General features: G+C 38.2%; 1 long non-coding RNA gene across 2 annotated transcripts in view; it reads left to right on the top strand.

Annotated features, from left to right (window-relative positions):
* LOC138179605 (uncharacterized) overlaps nucleotides 1-18,184 on the top strand; it is a 78,043-nt gene that overhangs the window by 18,404 nt on the left and 41,455 nt on the right. The window contains exon 3 of one of the 2 annotated variants that reach the window (XR_011173087.1): nucleotides 16,958-17,033. The exons of the other annotated variant lie outside the window; for it this stretch is intronic. This is a non-coding gene — a long non-coding RNA (uncharacterized LOC138179605). Of the gene's footprint in view, nucleotides 1-16,957; nucleotides 17,034-18,184 lie in introns of those variants that run through there. 2 annotated transcript variants of the gene reach the window in all.

Below are 18,184 nucleotides of genomic sequence, written 5' to 3'. Positions count from 1 at the left end.
TTATTACATCCGTATCCCTGTTACTGCGATTCCCGTGGTAGTTCGTTCGAGACCTTTCAATCGGCTTGTTTCAATGTTCGATTTCCGTGTTGCTGTCGAAATCGCGTATTACCCTGTAACGCAAAAATGAACAGAGACAGGCCAAAATAAGCGAGAGAGAGAGAGGGTGTGTGTGTGTGTGCCAAAAACCGACATGAAACAAAACCAACAGAAAAAAATCGGACAGAAATGAAAAAAAAAAGGAAACAAGGAGTGCAGACAGAAGGAGGGAAAAAAACTAAATACACCGCGAGCAAGCAGGAAGCGGACAGAAATGTGGAAAAAATAGAGGATGAGTTGGAAGGGTTGCAAGGAATCCTCTGCAAAACCAGAGGGAAATTTCAAAGAAGCTAGCCAGGAGAAACGGATGAAAAATGCGAATGGAAGGGGCCAGCGTGTAGAAAAAAGAGGGTGAAAAGGGAAGAAGGCGAAAGAAACGCGGGGAAAGAGGCTAAAAGAACATCAAAAAGTTAGCTTAGAATACAAAAGAATGGAGGAAAAGTAAGGGAAAAGTTAGGTTAGAATAGAGAAGGATGGAAGAAAGGCGAGGGAGAAGTGCTAAAGCTAAAGTAAAGTAACAAATATGTGCTTTTTGTACGGTGAGAAGCAAGGCTGTTTAATTAGCCGCAAGTTACAAGCTCAAATACTAGAACTTTCTGTGTCTTGATCTGTCACGTGGAAATTTGAGGCAGCTCCAAAATTGAAATTGTATTTATCGAAAGAGAGAGAAAAGTATGAGATAGAATTTAGTAAATAATATATTACAGTGCAAAATTGTATCGAGCTGTTACTTCCATTTCGTCGTGGTATGAGAGAGCACAGAGTCTCGCGAGCTTAAGATAAAACTAAATGAAACGACAACCATAATCTATGCGTCAGTTTCTCTAAGTAAGTAAGTAAGTATTTCAAACTGTACGCAGTGTTATCTTCTCATTATGAGCTTTTAGAAAGCCGATTATAGATTGATGATCGTTAGTAAGCAGAACAATCGGAATTGTGGAACAGATCTAGACTTCTATCTTAAAGACGTAAGGATTCATCTTGAAAAGCAGGAAGGGCCTATTTGTACGAAGACTAGCAACAGATTGTAAAATCTTGAGTTTTATTACAGATTAACACGTAAATCTTGAACTCCACGAAGAATATACTCAAGATCATCTATCTTTATGAATAATTAAAGGTAGAACTCGTGTAACATCATTCTATGAACGAAGGATATCGAGCTCTTTAATCAACCAGACTTAGGATATATTAAAACCAGCCAAGGGACGTAGAATCTCGAAATTCCCGTCGAATCTCTAAAACTAGAACGTATTTAAGTACGTTAAGACCATCTACATGTCGTAAAATTTCGACCTTCATGAACTGAGAAACGTGGAACTTGTCCAAAATTGTAGGATCTTGTATTTAACGATCACTCGAGATCCACCTCGAATCACGCAAAGTTTGTGAAATATCAAAGTTTGTATAATAGAATATCATGTGGTCTGAGGCCAGTCCTGAAATTGGTTCCATGACTCTTAGATGTTCTCGAGGGTATTACGAGCTTGCTGATTTGGAAACTCCAAGGTCCATGACTTTTAGGGTTTCCATGATCGAGCAATAACAAAGTTCAACGCCCAATAATCTCCAGGTGTTCTCAAACATATTTCACACCTACTTAATAACAAAAGTGATCACCGGACTGCGGATGTTCATGCAAGTTTGTATTTTTATACACACAACTAATGAAATAGAATTCAAAACAGAGCTTTTAAATATCATAACGAGTACATTCTAATTATTTTTGCGCATTTAAATTTCTTACAAATCAGTCTAATAGTAACATATAAAACCATACGTGATGAGTTTCACTTAAATGAACTATCACTACCAAATACTGAGTTAACATAAATAAAAGCAAGACTTCGCCACAATCAAAATCCTTCTTACACAGATCCATAACGATCAAGCTTATCAAGTCGTCGCTGAATCTTCTGAAACTATCTCGACGTCAGAGCATCGCGTCGTCACTTCCACTTCCGCCAACATCTTCAAATCACTTCACTGAACTCAAAGTTCACCGCTATTCACCCGAAGAATCTGAAAGGCTTTTCAAGCTAGAAAAACTTTTTTGACGGCTGCTTTCGAACCGCGCACCGATTAGTTTGTTTTTCAACGAAAATAGGAAAATAATGGGACAAGATAGGAGGGAAGGGGATAAGAGAGCACTGATAACGAACGGCGAAACTCCTGAGGAAAATTATGACGTCTGGGTTCTCGTAGAAGGGAAGAGAGTGTCGGTTTACCAGCGTCCTTTTGTGACCGCCTATTGTGCCATCCTGAAAACGTTCCCGCGTTTCTCGGTGTTGTACGCCTTTTTCGACACGTTGATCGCTTTCTGTCTGTCTTTCTTCTATCTCTTGATAATTCGTGTACGACGTGGTGCAGTTTTGACGAACAGAAACTCCATAGAAAGCGGTAGTGATCGAGTCGAAGTCGTTCGACGGCGGCATTATCTACGACAAAACTTTCTTATGGCTCGTTTCTCCCCTCGACGATTTGCCGCATCGTCGAGATCTTCTTCAAAACTAACTTCGGGATGATCCCTGTTGAACGAACGTCGTGGCTTCTTCTGGTTATCGGAAACCGAGAAGAACGACCGCGCCTGTTCAATTTCAATTTCGCAGTTGGTTTCAATGGTTGGTAATGCAGCCTCGATGATTCTTAAAGGCTAGTTTGCGGGGATTTGTTTAAAGACTGGGGATTTTCTGTGGAAAAAACGCTTGTCTTGAACAGAATATTTTTAATTAAATATTTTATTTTATCATGTTGGTTTATCGTGTGTCAAAATTAAACGTGAATTGCCTTGAGGATCTTACATGAAACGCAAGTGGAACGAACCAGTAACAAAGACTTTTGATTACAAGACAAGAAACAAAATCACGTTGCACGTAGAACTGGGATCATCAAGTAGTACAAGTCAACAATATCTCATACATTGCTGAAACTTTGATTACAGCGCCTTCTAAGTAGAGCAAGTCAATGGTTGTAACTTCTACCGTAAAGCTGCTTGTTATAATATCCTTTAACCTTAGTTCGCAAATAATAAATTCTTTAGTTCGGAAACTAAGCCGTATCGTGCTACAGGTGAAACGAGTCTATAATTACGAGACACAAATTTTTTCTCCCATAGCCAAAGTTGTTGGTAATTTCGTGAAATAAAATAGATCGAGTGGATTACAGAATCAAATTACAACGATTCTAAAAATTATTAATCGGATGTATGAAATGTCTTCCATTTTAATGTTATTTTATTTTAATAGATACGTTCATGGCACCCAAGGAATATTCTATAAACGAGAATCGCCAGTTTTTAGAATAATTCCAAGCCAGGTGAAAAGTAATCGATTCTGTTTAGAATAGCCGATATTACCATCCTAATTTGCAGGTAACCAATTTGTTTGCTACGTTTGTGGTAATATTAAGCACAATAATTTCCACTTAATTAGCAAACGAGCAACGATATGAAGTAATAACTGCAATCGGTGTTTAAACGCCCTTGTGCAATCTTCATTAGACCGTGTAGTAGCAAGCTACGAAAGAATTAGTGAAATTAACATGCATATGTGCGGTAAATTTCGACGCGATGAACAGCAGGGGAAGATTATCGCATTAGCTCCACTTAACTGTACTTACTCTTTTGCATCATCGAGTGCCTTCGTTTAGTTCTATGAATTGTAATATTCTACAATTACTCTTTAAACGTATTCGATCGTAACCGTAATTTTACTCGATATTGAAACTATTTTGTGGCCCCATCCTTCCACCTTTCCAGAGATAACGCAGTAGAAATTCTCACATTACTTTTCCAAATTACAAACGTAATTCTATAGAATAATATTATCCAACCTTTAAACCAGAATATCACAAAAATAGTAATATAGTACGCCACCCCTTATCCCAATTTTGTTTGCCAAGCATAGTCTATCGTTAGAACGGTCCCTCTAACCAAATTACCAAGCGGCCATTCGCCAATTTACATAAAGCAAAACAACGCTGTAAAGGGGAAGGAAGCTGTACGCATTAACGAGCGCGATTATCCGTGGAGAATTACACGCGGTCCATACATTTCCCTCTGTCCCTTATCCTGGTAATCGTTTTCAGATAACGCCGAATACCTGTAAGAGTTTCTCCGGTGGTATTTGCATGGCCCTTGGGACAAGCCCCGTCGTATAAACATGCCCGCGTCTCCTTTTCTTTCGATCGGTAAATACCTCCGCGTGAATTGCGGTTCGGTACCGTTGTACCCTCAGGGGACCAGAAACTCATCCTAATACCTGATCCTTAATTCCGTTAGTCCTTCGTCTTCCTCGAGGTAGATCTTTACACGGCTAAAATATAAATCATCGGATTGTTAGAGTTATAACAATAACTTGACGCCAACGAGCAAATTCGAAGAGTACATTTCGATATTGAGCTTGCACGTGATTCTTTGATTTCTTTCGCATTGTATCAACATTGAGACTCTGTACGAACCTTATACAAATGTATATCTTCCAAATTGTTTCATTTACGAATTTTTGAAGTTGTAATAGAAGAGAAAAGAAAATCGACAGGCAATTAATAAGAAAGAAATGAAACAGCAGAGAGGAAGAAATTTTCAGACGCATCTAGCAGATGAGTTTCCTTTCATCTCATTTTTAATCTTATGACTCATCCGACCGTGCTGGTTCATCGATCGAAGTGGTTGCACGGTGTATGACGATGTACTGCGATCTCGTTTCTCCTTCCCTGATTTTTTTTCATTTTCCTCTTCATCTTTTTCTGCTATCTCCATCGATTGTTTTTTTCCATACCATTTCCCTAGCCATGTTTTTGCCAGAGAAAATGCATAAAGAGAGCAGCTTTCAATCTCGGAGGATGCACCGGAAATACGACAAGCGACCCTGATCTCGCATGAAAAACTCGGTCCAACTGTGCCGAAAACCGGAACAAACCGATGGAAAAATACATGTTCGCCAGAGCATTGTTCTTTCCAAAATATCAAGAAATATGGAACTATTTATTAAAATTGAGATTGATAGACCCTGGATGTTTATGTATATTCATGTTTTTATGAACATAGATAAATAGAAGTTTCTTACACCCTCTGAATTTTTACCTTTATTTAGTAAAATATGGATATGACAATTAGTAAATATTACTCTTCTCTATATATTCACAATATTTAATCAAATTATCCATCAGTTCCAATACTACCATATATTACAAATAATAGTATCCCATTAATTGTTATTGTACTACTTTCAAATTACTCTTACATCTTAAAGGGTTAAAAAATCTTCATTCGCAGAGTCTCCAAAAATTACTCCATTTCTCTCTCGTTAGATTCATCCCTTAACGATACCGATAATAACTATGCAAAGAAAATACCATACCACGAAAGAAATAATCGCGAGTAATCGTTCGAAACACGATCATCCACGATAATAAACGTTCTCATCCGACGAGCAAAGATATTTCGTTAGAAATCGCTTTGTTTAATATAATTCGTCGGCGTGACAGGGCTCGTAAAAGCCCGTGGAAATTGTCGAAACGAACGAGTCCCAGCAGTTACTTCGAAGAGGTTTAATGGCCACTTGAATCCAGTTTGCAGCCCCTTCGCTTCTCCACCATTTCTTAGGAAAAAAAGAAGAGACGAGAAAGAAAAGGAAACGAAGCAGAAGTGGAGTGAGAGGATGGGAGGGGTAAAGAGAAAAGGAAAAGGAGGAATCGCGAAACGAAAGATCCAATTTACTCGTAATCGAGTCACCGCTTTCGGGTCGATTAATCTCTCGTTTCTCCTTTTATCCCTTATCTCTGGTCCACCGAAACGATATCGTGTTATACTTTTCCTTTTCACGTACTAAGGAGATTTCAGCCAGGTTTTTGTCCCCGGTTCTATTGAAATCGACGAACTCTAGCAACCAGACACCGCGAAACGCCAGAATCGTTCCAGTTATTGTAACCATGCCGTGTGATAGTCTCTGTAGCTTCTCGAGCAAAGTCGATGTAGTCGAAAGTGTTTTTCGAATCAGTGTTGCTGTGATCATTGAATCATCCAATTGTGATACGTCTACTTGAACAAAACGTATCGGTATATGTAATGAAATTTCGTGCTGTCGAAGAGGATTTAATTCCTTGAGTGTCCAATCTATCTTTCATCCATTCACGTGTTCATTAATATTAAAAGATTTCTTGGTTTCGTATAAGACGCGATAATTAGTTCCAATTAGTTCGAGAAGACAAATCAACCAAGATTTTGTATTTATACAAAATGAAGACCCAAATGTTTTCGATCATTATATATGTATAAGAATTAAAAAAGATATATGACAGATTAATAATCATTTATTGGTCTTAACATAACAAGTAGGATGATAATAAATAAATTTCTATATCCTACACTGTTTAAGAAACAAAGTGGAATTAATTCTAGCGAAAAAGAAGCACGGGATTTCGCCACTTTTTTCCCCCGATAGGATTTTCTTGTTTAGCCCGTCGAGATTGAAGCTTCTTCGACCGTTTTGAAACGACTTCAATGGATCGAGGAAAATGTTTTACGCGGTTCTTTTCGCCAGTCCACTGCTCGATCCCCGTGAAAGTAACCTTGTCATCCGACGAGTCAAACTCCGCGTTAGATCGTCTTTTCATCCCCATTTTCCCCGCTGCTGTCTTCCTCGTTGCCCTCGTTCCTTTTATTTCTTTCGTTTCAATCCACGGTCCTCTCTACTGTTTTTCTACTAATTTCATCACTGCCTTTCCACCAGCCTCTTTTGTTTCTTTAGTTTCTTCCATTCTTCCAGACTAGATTGCATTATTTTCCATCTCCCTTCGTTCCTGGTTGCTTCCTTATACTCACGACGAAAGAATGAATTTCTTGCGTAACCAGCGTCTTTCTTCGCATTCTTCCTTGTCCTTTATAGTTTGAAATGCGTTGTGAGAAACATAATATTTTGGTGTAAATGACTCTCGATCTGTTTTTACGTATCAGGTTCAAAAAAGTAACAAAGGACTCTTATCCCGACGAAACGCAACCCGCAACATTTCTTTATGTTTTCTTACCAAAACACGTCTTACTATCAACCATTGTACGAGTTTCAAAATAGTTAGTAACTATTGGCTAATTTTTTGGAATGGTAATCTCACTACTATCTATAATAATATTTGATACTCATGTACGAAATCGATGAGATATCGGATTCTCATTAGGAAAAGTGAATGTATATGGTGATTCTGAAATATCACCATCGACACTCGGAAACTCTAACTGGAGGAGAAAATTCCAGATTCGAAGCAGGGCTGTAATTAATTCGATATAAAGTAAAAACTTCCTCTTCGTTCGTTCTTCCTTCATTTATCAAAACAAAAATCTGCACGTTAGAATAAAAATAAAAATCCAGGTAGACTGGCAGAAAAGTATTAAGATATAAAATACAGGATAATGGGGATCTGAAGTCAGATGGATGAGCAACGAGTGAAATAGCAGACACGAAGGAACTGTGAGCGCACACGTATAGTAATTTCGTAGGGCCGACGTCTGTTTTGAACGGGCAAAGAGCCCGATAAGACCAAGAAGGAAGTGCTTGTTTCCTCCTTGTTGCCAGCGAGCCTCGCCACGGAAAATGTAGCTACGGTTTGCTCTTCCTGGCCTTTACTCCTTGTTTTTCCTTGGCCAGACAGTTCCTCGGTGTAATACGGTCGAATTAGCAGCTAGCCAACATTGATCGATAACGTTATCACCGTGCTTTCTTCGAGCTTTCGCCGTGGCGCTCATGGAAACTTAAAAGTCCTGAAATTATTTCTTGCGGGCGCAAGATACAAAGAATAAGACGAACAAATTGGCGTTCAAACCTTATAATCTTCCTGTTTTTTAAGTTTCGGGAACTAAATTACGATTCACGTTATAGCCACGTAAGTAGAATAATCTGAATCGTGTCAGACAGTAGAGCACGTTTTTCTTGTCTTCTTCAAGATCTGTTGGCTCGCATATAATTGACACAACTTTCGCCACTTTTTATTTAATAATATCGATGAATATTCTTACTGAGATGAATATAAAAATGAATATACGTGCGAGAAGTCGTTACCAAAGATTTTATGGTTTCTTCGCAAAAAGAATCCTACAGAGACCTAAAACGACAGAGGAACACACTTTTAAACGCTCTTTTATGACAGTATAATTCCGGTTATAATATTTTATACGACATAGACGCACAAGTTTTCATTATAACTCCATCATTTTTCTTTCTTTTTAAATCGTCGTATTCTTATGCGCATCAAAACGTTGTCTTTTCTCTCTAACTATATCAACTCCTTTTCCAATATCAACTCTGTTTCACCATGAGAACGCAATATTGAATAGGACCTAGCCGAATTCTCCGGATAGTTGTTGATTCGGTCTGAGCCGCGGGCGGAAAAAAAATTCAATCAATTCCGCGGCAACTCAATCAACTTTCATGACAGAAGGTAAAGCCACTAAATTGATCGTGGATGTGTATATATATATACATATATATATATGCATCCACGTGCACGTATACACAGATGAAAAACAGATACATGTATAGATTTTACAGTCGAGGTAGCGGTAGAAATAATGCTGTGGAATAGATTTAAACAGCCAGGCAGACCAGTTACAGGACTGAAACGTATTTCACGGTAATTTCGGGGGGAAAACTGTGAACAAAAGCTTGGTCGTGGAACGAAGCGGTGAAAAGCGGCCGTTATCGGCGTACAAGCGCCCGAACAATAGGGAATCCAGCCGAAAATCTTTATTATCCAAGCTGCATCGTCCTGGTAATCGAGTATATATAGGGGAAAAGTGAGAAGGGGAGAGAAAAAGAGAAAGAGAGAGAAAAGGATTCATCGTTTAAAGTTACAAGGCCGCTCGAGGAAGGCGAAACAAATCGTTCCTACTGTTTACGCATCGACGTGCTCTGAAGTGTATAACTTGTTCGTACGAGCGCAAATTCGAGATTCGTTTTGTCGGAATTGCACGGTTTTTCGAGCGACAAATTGTTCATGGTTGAACGTACGCAACTGTTTTCATAAATATTAGATTAGACGTTACATAGATTTTGGGGATTGAATATGTATTTTCCCATCGAACTTGTAACTTAGAAAATATTGTTTATCGTAATATCAAATTATTGAAAGATGTTCGTAGCGAAGATATTAATGCATTGTTTGCCTTTACAATTGTAACTTTAGTTGGATCTATTTGAATTCTTAGCTCGTTCCAAGGCTTTCGTAGAACGATAACTCAAAAATTACCGTTCCATCAATTTTACATAGGAAACCTCGATCCTTTAAAAAATCGCCACTAATGCCATCACTGATATATAGAAAACGTCGTATCTTTAAAAAATCACCATTTCATTGCCAATAATAGAAAAGTTTTCTTCTTCCACAAATTATCATTCCACCACCAACACAGAGAAATCCAACGTTTGAAATAAAGTCTCTCGATTACCATCAAGTAAATTGCTTCTGAAATCGTGACAGTATGAAATTAACGGTCGAAATGGTAGGTAATCAGGAGCAGATGATTCCAGTCGCGAAACTTATCAACTGCATAGGACTGGCCCGCCAAAAAAGAGAGCCGCTAAAAGCCTCGTGGCGGTCGATGAACGAACGAAGCCGGAATAACGACGTCAGCTCGAACTAGTTTCGAACTAGTTGGAGCGGATCGAGGATTGGTCGGTTGGTAAAAGACGAACGGCTACGTACGGGTAGATGCGTGGCCGGTTGATTGTCGAGGTGTGAAATCGCCGCGATTTCGAGCAGAAGAGAGCAGGCTACCGCCGCGAGCGGCATATAATCACGGAATTCCGTGGAATTAACCGAAACTCGTGGAAAATTCAACCCGTAACGATCGATCTACGGAAACTGCAGACGAAGCTTTATGATCGTTCATGTGATTCGATTAAATTAATGGGAATTGGATGTCAGCTTGCGAAGGTCATAGATAGAAAGAAGGTTAAAAATTATAGGAAAGTTTGAATTTTTTTTTATGGAAATATAACTGCCGAGTTGCTAATATTCAAGAGTAATTCTAATAATAGGAAGATGCGAGTGATACGTATAAATAGATCTAATGTGTTGTTTAAAAAATTATTTAAAACGCAGAGAAATGTCGCGATGGTCTATCTTCAGAGCTTTCATTCGCATCGATAAATCCCTATGTTACTGACATATTCTTTTCTCAAATTTTAATGCGATGCTCAAGAAGAGAAGAAAAAGGATTTTAATCCGTGAAACTTGAAAGGAAAAAAGAAGATTTGATTTATCTTGAAGATCAGTTTTTAGAGGTAAAGGACTCGGTCGAAAAATCAGCTTTAGCGAGTTCAAAGCAGGCGTTGGGTTTCTGAAACAAAATAGCGTAAAGGTTTGTCCACCTTGTTTCGAGATGGAGTTCTTTTAATGAAGTGGAAACTAATTAAAACGTCTGTGAAAACGGGGTTGACCACGTGCGTTGCGGTATAAACGAAAGTTTCCTTTGTCTCGTGCAGACAAAAGGGAAACAAAGTTTTTGGTGAAAGAGGGTGTCATTGTTTGTTAGAGAAATATATTGAGTTGTAATATTACACAATACTCCTTTCACTGTGGAGTTACTTTCATGGCGGGAAAGAACAGAGGACAACCCAATGAACAAAATAATCTTCAAAACAACATTAACCCCATCATAACCACTGCGAAACACTATAAACTACCAAATATCAAAACAGTCAACGTGACAATGTCCAGAGGCCAAATATTACGACGTTTCAACTACTACGATAAGAAATATCGCGCTAACCGAAACAAATATTCAACCATAATCGATAATTAGATTAAAACTAATTATCAAGCCGATATTTCATCCCAATATTTCGTACCAAAATGGCAAGCCTTTTAGTATTTACAAATCACATAGAGAAGAATAAGTTGGTGTGAAACACACACGATTAGTCCATCCTCGGTTTCAGAAAGTGGCATTCGAAGCGACGAAAGCTGAAAGAAGCGCGCGTACAAAGAGAGGAAAGGGGAGAAAAGGGTAAAAAACAAAAAAAGTTGGAAAAGAAACGCGAGAGGATTCAGAAAAGGGATTGAGTCTCGTTATGAATGGCGTGAGAGACAGGGGAAAATCTGGGTCAGCCGGTGGGCGGAAAATCGCCGGTTACGGCTCGGTTGCCGACCGACAGATATTAAAGGGCCGACGACCAGCGTCGTCCCAGAGTCTCTTAATGCCTCTTAATTAACGTCGACGAGAGGCTCGCTCGTGTGCATCCCTTTACCACCTTCCGCCACCTTACCCACGTTGCCGCCTCGCTAACAGCCTGTGGAAATTGCCGCGGTTACGCGTTGTCGACGAAAGAACCACGATCAGAGGTAGGCTTTCCAAAAACGAGGCTGCCGTTCCACTGTTTTGGTACACAATTTAGTTAAAGAATCGCAAAATGACGTCACCTACACTGAGAATTTTTATGCAATTTCATATTTTTATAAATATAGCTAAAGAAATGAAATCTATATGTATGTCTATTGATATGATAAAATAATTCGGATAATAATAAAATAACCTAATTAGTCTAATTAAAATGAATAAATTTCATTCAATTTGAAAAGTGTTATAATACATATATATCCTCCACAATCGCTTTTATTGGATAACATAGAATATATATATATATATATATATATAACATAGAACAGAAATAGAAGGAGAATTCCTCTGAGGAAATATTAAACATCGAGGCGAACGCAATTAAAGGTACATAGCGATATCTCGATATTAAACTACATTCTTCCTTTATGGAAAAGGTATTGCCCGCACAAAGCGTCTACGATACGCCTCTATATTTCACTTGGCAATTAATCCAAGCGCTGGGTCCAATAAACTCACCGATCAAATAAATCTCGAGCAAAATTTATCCACCGTTAACAAATTTCCACTAAACAACCATATCAAAAACAAATCTCAACGAATCTTTAAGAGACCCAAGTATCGTGGATTTTTAATTAATGGCGAAAAATCCTTAAAATTCTTGATCTTTCGCATTTCCATTTACGATCGATGAATGATAAATTTTTCCCAATGAAGCTATAACACCTGCGGACGAAAAATTTTTCAAATATTCCTCCGAAATCTTGGAAGATTAAAAGTTACCAATCATCGAAATTTGTCGATTCCACGTAAACTTCTCAAGAGCGAAGCATTAATTTCGAAATTATTAATTCCCACTTAACGATCGTGCGAAGCATCAGCCTCGGAAAATCGTTTAAAAACTTCCATTTTTTCTAATTCACGAGTCATAAATTTCTGTCAATGAAACAGTGAAACCATTGAACATCGAAGGCGAAACATTTTTTGAATATTCCGTAGAAATCTGAATAGTTGGAAAAAATTTACAAGCTTCGAGGATCGCCGATTCTACGTTAATTTCTGGAGATCTAAATTAATTCCACGACGAAAGTGAGGGAAAAAGGAAGTGAAAAAAGATTGTAGAAAACGATCAAGGGAAAAGGGTTGAGAGAGGTATGAAAGAATCGCGCGAAGAAACGCGAAGAACAAAGGTGGAAAATGGAGAAGGAGGAGAGAGAGGGTGGAGAATAAAGCGGAAAAACGCGGCCGTTCGCCGCAAGCTCAATTTCCACGGAATGCGAGCGGCGCACGATCCACTTTTCTACTTTATCGTATGAGAGAGACTCGGCCGTTTAAGCCCTGCCGCTCGATCGACAAGGAAATTTCTGCACGAGTTCCCTGGGATTATGTTGTTCTCGTACTCGTAAATTCGCCGGATGTACTTTAATAAATTCCTAAGGACCATTCACGACCAGTTACTTGCTTTACGCTTTCAACCGACCACGTATACGTCTATTCCGTTAACGATTCTTTGAATGGACATACCGTTCTCCGTGAGTACTAAACTATGAATATTAAGAATGACAAAATAATTTTTGTAGGTGATATTTTAGAGGCAAATACCGAAGAAAATGGTACGGTAATTTTTTAAATCGTTGATATTCGATCAATCGAATATTGATTTTGATGAAATTTTTAAGGACAAACGTTAAACAAGAAAATATATAGTGCAATAATTTTCGCGGTTTTTCCTATTCAGTTGATCGTGAATGTTAATTTAATAATCGATACTAAACGGAAGATTTAGAACGGAAGAATCTTTAAAGATTCGACAATGTCACAGAATGAACGAAATACTGCGATCCACTTACTTCGACTTACTATATCAAATCCACTATTATTTCACCAATGTAATCGAAAGATAAATCCAAACATCGAACATGTCCTCATCCCCTATTTCTACTCGCATACTGGTTCGAAGTCGAAGCGTACTGGTCAGCCTGCAACCATAAATACAGTTGGAACTGTCGATACGGGGGATCGGTTTCTTGCGCAGGACATTCAAAATTCCCTGGTATCCGTCTGCAAAGTGGATTCCGATAGGAACGTCTCTCGTCCCCTTCCTCTCTTCCTATCTTTCGCCTTTATCCGACAATAGATTGTCTCCGAGTCAAACGTCCTGTCGTTCTAGCCTCTAATCCGTGGGCGGAACGTCTGTCTCGCTAAATGGCCATCCAGCAAGCCGACTGTAACAGGATTTCACGATCCTTGCGGCGAATTCCAGAGCCACGGACGCACGCGGATGTTCCGTATTACACGGCCACAACCCTCGAATCGATCTCCGGTACACTTTCCTGGCGTTACTTGAGCGCTACTATCAAACGAGATACCCTAACGATGTAAATTACAAGCCAGTCCACTTGTCCGTCTTCTACGTCCACGCAACTTTCAACGATTTCCCGTGGTTGCGAAGTTTCAATTAAAACGCGTGAAAATATTAGTAGTAAATTGAATGTACAGAAGTAATTGAATGTTCGTGTAAGTCGACTATCACGAGCAAATTATTATTCAAATAGGATTTGTCAATTGTCGTATTTCGTAGACACCAAATTTCCACGATCTCGCATTTAAAAATCCAACTATTGAATCTATAACGTATAATCTGGAAGTTTAGTTTGAAATAAAGAAGATGTTTAAAAATATTTTCAAGATTCTATATAGTAAAGTTCGATGTTGTGAAGTTATTGAAAACCGCTGAAAATTTAGAGATCGAAACTAATGAAAATAACTCTGAATTTTGGTGTAGCTTTCAACCCCTAAACATGGACGGTTTGGAATTAAAGATAAAACACCCGTCGAATACTTTTAATTAAATCTGCGAAATTTTATCAAAATTCTTCTAAATTATCAATTGGTTTCCAATACTCGAATGATTAAAAATAACAATCGTTTTCAATCTATCATAAAACAGGTAACGTCTGACTCAACTTTCCGTTTCCCCTTTTCCCTACTGGTTCGCCAGCCCTCGGTGATCCTCGGATTCGTTTAGCCTCGAATTAATTTCCCAGACAGCGATCCTACAGCTATTCAGGACATATAACGGATGAAACCGGGGATTCCTTTGTTATCTTCCTTATTTAGGTGGGTCTTGGTGTCTGATTCTGTTTGTCGGCGTGTGTTTGTTGGGTCTTTAGTTTGGTCCAGCATCCTGTAACGGAGACGAGGTTTTACGGGGGATTTAGGGTTGTTTATGATTCGTTTCATGCGGTTAGAGGAGGTTGCTAAGTTGCGATCGGTTGGATTACGGTTGGTCCTGGGATTATACGTTAGATGAGAGGGTTGTGAGAATTAGAGGTTGAAAGATTGGGAGATGGATATTTGAAGATTTATTACATATAAATATAAACATTTATTATATATAAAAGAATATAAATAAATTTTAGTAAAAGGAGTATACTAATGAAATATAATAGCGTATTAGGATTTAATAATATACTTTGTACGATGTTTCTTTTCATAAGTACATATAGGTATGCGATATACGTGTATATAATAATTATTATTGAGTAGGCAAATATTCATTATCAAATTTTCTGATTCATTTCTGATTCATCGGTACCATTCGATATATTGCCATTTAGGATTTTTCACCTCGCCTACATTTTCTTCCGACTTTATTAAGATATTCGATAAACTGACAAATTGTGTTTGCCGATTTATATCAAGGATCCGAAATACGCAATGTTTTAGAATACCTACGTGCACTATCGCTTGTTAAATATTTACTTGAGCAATTTTAACAAACTAAAAAATTAATTACTCCCGAGCAAACCGACTAATAGGCGATAATTTTATCGATATTTTCTCAATAAAGTACGTGTTTACAGCAACCCTGTTCGATTGTAGGTACATCGATGAAATGGATAAATACTTGTAAACAGGAATGTAAATATCCATCGATGTAGAGCACTTTACCCTCGATCGAGCAATGAACACCAAAACATCCATGTCTCTCCCAAACTCGATCTGGATAGCAGTCGAATGATTCACCCTTTCGATGGAATTTAATTACCCCTAAATTCGATTCGACGAGTATTTACCAGAACTGGTGAAAACGATCCCCAGGTGGTGCATAGTCGAGTCGTTTGCAGCGTAGTCGCGAGGCATTTTTGAGCGGAATGACGCGCGATTAAGCTGGCAATACGGGAGTACTCGAGAGGCGAGTCGTTAACGTCGAGCATTCGTAAACTTCTCTACCGGGGATTTCACAGGATTTAGAGGGGACTTGCTCGCTTAAAGTCCGACCATGAACGGATGGACAATTGTGTCGACGTCGAATGTTAAGACGCTCTTTGAGTTTCCTTTCCTCCTTTCTTTCTCCCTACTTTTTTCCCTCCATTGTCGCGCACTTCCTCTTTGTCGCAGATTTCAGGGTTCGGTTAAGTGTGAGAAATCTTAAAGATTTCAGGCAAACTTTAATCAAATGGATGGATACGATGATTTTTTTCTGCTTTTTTCTTCCTTCTTTTTTAATTGAATGATACCATAATTTTATCCAACAGGAATTATCAACAAAATGAAAGAAGAGAAGAAACTGATGGAGAAAGTTCTTCTTTCAAAATACCAACACTAACTTCTTCTTCTATAAAATCTTTCTATTTGAAAAATAATAATCTATTCGATAACTGAAACTACGTTCTTTCTTCTTTTTTAAATCACGCGATTTCGTTCCAAAAGAAATATCACCCGCACCTCTATTCCCATTTAAATTCAAATTTTCCCGCCACTTCTTCGCCACAGTCTATATAGTCAATTTCCATCTTCGGAAACTCAATTTCCACCGTAGTCGAGAGTGAATTTACATAAAGCTATTTAATCAAGAAAATATCGATGCACGAAAATGCATGGATTAGGCGAATACAATGCACAATTAACGATAGTAACTCGCGGAAAATTGGTCCGCCAAGTTCGAGCTCCGTTTAATATAATGGAAATCGGTAAGACGGGATAGGAAGTTGCGCAACGGGGGGTTGAGATCAATTTTGCCCACGGCCATTCAGTGTCAAATCGCTCGAACAAAGTTGAAATCACGCTGCGACAACACCGATAACGACATTCATGATGCACGCTCGCCTCCATTCTCCGTTTCCTTCCACCTTACACAGAACGAATCAGTTTGTCGAACGTTTACGAACGGTGTGGACTTGCTTACGAGCGTGTTAGGAAAGCTGCTGTTGCTGCGATGCACAGTTTATTACGTGTACATACGTACGTTCATGTATAATAACGATTATTGGGCGTTTCTTGGCTAAAGAATTATTCCAATATTAAGGAATTTACTACCATGGAGAGAAGATTTTGTTAAGCATTGTTTTTATCGCGAATGGATAGAGGAACGATATGGATTTGCAATGGTGAGTTGAAAACACTTCATTTATTAGGTTGTCCGAAAAATTTCTTTCGTTTTATAAGATGATAATAGATGAACAACAATTGTTCGGAATTTGGAGTAGCCGCCTGGTAATTACCGCGACGCTTTATGTGAACCAGATGCGATCCTCGAGCAGGACGATCATCAAAGGTCTACCCTAGTGCGCACCCATCATAAACAGTGGGCCTATTGAACAGTCAAGGTACTTTAGGACCCCACGGAAAAACCCCATAAGGCACGTGACTTCTTCATTTTATGGTACATCTCAAAAAGACCGGAAACGCGGATCTTCTTCAAGAGTACGGTCACCCGCGCGCGAACCTTCATTAGGGCGGCCAGCCCATCCTCAAACATACGTCTTTACCCAATGATCAGTTAGGAACAAACTTGAGACACACCCACCACGAACTTTTCTCTACGACAGCAACATCACCAAGAGTCACTCTTGCACCAGTATTCTAAGAGTCAACATATAACAGTATTCAGTCAGTGACAATTATATTTAACAGTATAAACAGTGAACTAAAAGACAGTTGTATTCAGAGTATTGAGTGGAACAGTATAACCAATGAACTAAAAGACAGTTGTAATCAGAGTATTGAGTGGAATAAATAAGGTGAACTAAACCTTTACATTTATTATAATCCTCCACCTTGGACGCTAATAACGTTCAAGACTCGCGATACCAACCGATCAGTTGTGCCTGATTGGTCGCTAGTTAGTTGAGTGTCGTAACGACAATTTCTGTTTTATATTATTTTATTGAATCAGGTATGATCCATTTCGTTCTATTTCTATTATTATTTTCGTCCATAATTCAATAAACCAATATAAAACGAAAAACATTGTATTATTTCCTTATAAAATGAAAGAAACTTTTCGGACAACCTAATACAAAGCATTAAGGAATATTAGAACGTATACTTTAAATGTCACATTCTTATATTTGAATGTTTTAACTTCTGACAATTATAAATAGATTACATGACAATGTTGTTGTCGGTGACAATAATTAATGAATTTAGGAGATCAAGTTCGCCATTATAATTGATCAAACCAAACGAAGTTACTTACGAGGAAACGATCGCATTTCTACGTAATTCAGTACAATCAGCTAAATATTGGAAAACCAGATAGGGTCTATTTAATGTAGTGATATTTGTGCTGAATGTTTAATCGACTCAGCCTGTCGAAACTTGTAAAATATTGCATTAGCGGCTATCAACACTGTTTGAACAAATAATCATAATTATAGTTAATAATACTATTTCGTAGCAAATGTATGTTCCATATTGTTATTTGACATTATTATTATTATTATTTGTTATTGACAGTATTATTATTTA

Source organism: Bombus flavifrons, chromosome 5, assembly GCF_040668555.2.
Source record: "Bombus flavifrons isolate JBK064 chromosome 5, iyBomFlav1_principal, whole genome shotgun sequence".
NCBI lineage: Eukaryota > Metazoa > Arthropoda > Insecta > Hymenoptera > Apidae > Bombus > Bombus flavifrons.
Note: the sequence above shows the minus strand (reverse complement) of the source record. Positions and strands in the feature narration are given on the sequence as shown.